Here is a 3,330-nt window from a genome sequence, read left to right as displayed (position 1 = left end):
GCAGGCTCTTGTTAGAGACAGGGTGTTCCTCATTAGAGGTAAGGCTGCAGAGTCACGGCACAGTAAGACAGGCACAGCTGCTGGAGGTTTGATTGACTCTTTAGGTGTCTTTTGGCTTGAATAGCTGAAATTCCTCCATGGGTCTATTCTGAAGAGCGTGCCCTCTTGCTTCTGTAAAAATGTCTCATTACAGAAGGATGTATCTCATTAGTAAGTGTTGCTTGCTGTTCAAATACCCTCGAGACTTTTGTAGAGGAAGGAAGGTGAATAACATCTATACACTTCTTTTCAGCGCTCTTGAAAATACAGGTGCTTCAGATTGTTCTTTTGAATCCATTTTTTGACCAACATGGAGCAGGTTTCTTTTTAGTTTGCATGCCCTAATGCTGCATTCTTGGTTCCGACAAAGGTTTTAAGAATCCTAAACAGTTGTTTGGTTGAAAAGAACTATAAGGAATAAATAGCATTCATTTTTCTTTTGCAATATGAATGCCCCAATGTAATCCTGTGAATCAAAGGCTATATAGCAAAAATCTAAAACTACACTCATCATCCAAAAAGAGCTGCACTTAGAGGGAAGTGTAGGATTGTGTTGCTATTTGAAAGGTAGATAAAGGTTACCAGAAACAATAAATGATAAAAACAGACTGATATGTGTAGTGTGTTAACTGATATGTTGTTAATGTGTATTGCATTTGTAACACGTAACGCCAGACATTTTGCCATGGAATTGTAGAGGTGCCTAATAGTGTCCTGAAATAATCCATCCCATGCAGTTTGAATATTCACGTAGTTCCTGCAGATTTTGCAGTAGTGGTTGATAGTGTTGATAGTGTGAAAAAAAGGACCCCAAACATTTTTTATCAGGGATAGGTCTCCAGCCCAAGGTCTGTCTAAAACCCACCTTTTAGTAACTTAAACTAGCCCAATATCTTAGGTTGACACAAATGTTTGAAGCAAACAGTATACACGTAAATGACAAAATAACTTTAAGAATTAATTGTAAGTATGCTACACTTAAAACCTCTGTTAATCTTACCTTGTTCTATTTTTATTCTATTATAAATAATGTTGTAATATTAGATTATTTTTTGTAATATTAAAATTTTCTTTTATAATAGTTGCATAAACTTAATAAAATAACTTGCTGTGGTCAGTGCGCACTAAGAAAAGTAAGTACAGATTTGTACTTAAAAGGGTACAAAGCTTGTTGCTGAGGCTGTACCTTATATTGAGGTACAAAAAAGAACCTTTCAGTGAAAGTCCTTTTTTGTACCCATGGTTTTTATACCAGTAAAGATTATAAAGATTGTAAACTTAATGATCCAAAATTGTCTGGCTTTCAAAAAAAAAAGTGCAATTAAAATATATATTGTTTATTATTACAGTGATACAGGATACTGAATGTACCTTTTGGCCAGTTAAATGGTACAAATTTGTACTTATTGCTGTTAGAAATTACTTTGTACTTCAGAGGGAACAAATCTGACCCTGTAAAGACCAGTATTGTACCTTTGAGGGTACAATTATGAAAAGTGTACCTTTGAGTACAAAAAAGTACTCATATCATACCTCTGTTTTTAGAGTGTACTATACTGTATAGTTTCTGCAAAAGTGCTTTAATTATAGTCCCTGCCAAAAGTATTACAACAGTTATTTTTGCTGTAGACTGAATACATTTGGGGTTGTCATTAAAAGATAAATATGAGACAAAAGATCAAAAGATTTCTGCTTTAATTTTAAGGCATTTAATCTTAATGGGTGGGTTAAGACAGAAGGTGCTATATTCTGAACTGTGTATCAGATGTATATACCTGGACATTTAACAAGATAGTGCATTTTTAGTTTGAACGTTTTTCAATGAAGGATCTTTGGTGGCCACAGAATGTTTAAATGTTGCCTCCCAAAAAATGCACCCCACAACCTTTACATTTTTACCTGCGACTACATTTTCAAACAAACCCAATCTGGCGGGAAAACAATGAACCTGGCAACTCTGTCTGGCAATGCGACTGACTATGGCATAATATCTGTGCTTTTAACGCATGCTCTTTAAACAGCTGCAGCATGTGGATGAATAGCATTGAAATTTATGATGAGTGCATATTAACTATTGTGGAAATGGTTTACTAAATGTTTTACTAGCAGAAGAAACCACACTATTGTCTTTGTTTTTAATCCAACATTGGACAGCTTATTCAGAACCTAGTGGAGGCTAAAGCTAAGTGTGATTTTCATCTTTCAACTAATGTATTTGAGCTAAACTGTGTGGCTGTATTGTGCGTACAAACACAAATATTGGATCAATTTGGTATCGAAAGATAGTCCTTATTAAAGACACGGATAGGATCAGAGATAAAATAACCTGAACAGGACATCCCAGGTTTGTAATTCTATACAAGTAAATATGATTTTCACACTCGCATATCTCTGTTGCCAACATGTTTTTTAATGGAATATTTATGGTTCTGCTGTTGCATCTCTTAAAGAATGCATATTTAGTTTAAGAGTGTGTTGCGCTGTGATACTGTAGTGTGTTGAAGTCTAGTGGGGAACAGGGTTAAAGAACTGTGCTTCTCTAAGCCTAAGCCCACCAGTAGTGCATCCGATGTGTGCTGATGCTATTAATAGGACTGGTACTTATCTCTCTATCCTGAGAAAGGTTGAGTCAGCGACAATGAGGAAGATTGACCGTTAAAGCATCATGTGAAGGAGGTCAAGGAAAAGCGTGTTTGTGTGTGAGTAAAGGATTCAGAGACTTTAGTCTTTAAAGTTCAGATTGAAGTTTGGATGTCTATTTAAAACTCTATAAAAAAAAACTAAAGACCTACATAAGCTTCTGGTCTGTTAATATACTATAAATGCTATATTTCCAATCAGTGGTGGCCTTCTAGGACTGATGGGTTTCTTTTATTCTGGTATCTGGGTAGTTTCACCTTAGTGACTTCTCCCATTGGATAGGTATTCAGAAGATGAACTAAAGACTTTTAGATATAATCAGAATAGACCAGTCAGTCAAGCATATTTTGATTTTCTATAATTTCAACTAGTAGTATGTACAGAAAATTAGAACATTTATTATTTGCATTTAATCCCATCTTGTGAGGTCAATATCTGTTGAAATGTGAAATCTGTTGAAATATTTCCACAAGCATTAACTTAATGCTAACATAGGCATTCCATAAATACGCTAAAATAAAACAAAAGTTTTATTTTATTTTTTCTTGTTTTTTAATTATTTCAATTTTAATTACTTTATTTATTATACATTACATTCTTGCTTCACCACTCGTATTCATGAGAATCATGTAAAAAAAATAAGACCAACAA

The sequence above is a fragment of the Astyanax mexicanus genome, chromosome 5 (assembly GCF_023375975.1).
Source record: "Astyanax mexicanus isolate ESR-SI-001 chromosome 5, AstMex3_surface, whole genome shotgun sequence".
Taxonomy (NCBI): domain Eukaryota; kingdom Metazoa; phylum Chordata; class Actinopteri; order Characiformes; family Acestrorhamphidae; genus Astyanax; species Astyanax mexicanus.
The sequence above is the reverse complement of the archived record's forward strand: the minus strand, read 5'-3'. Positions refer to the sequence as shown.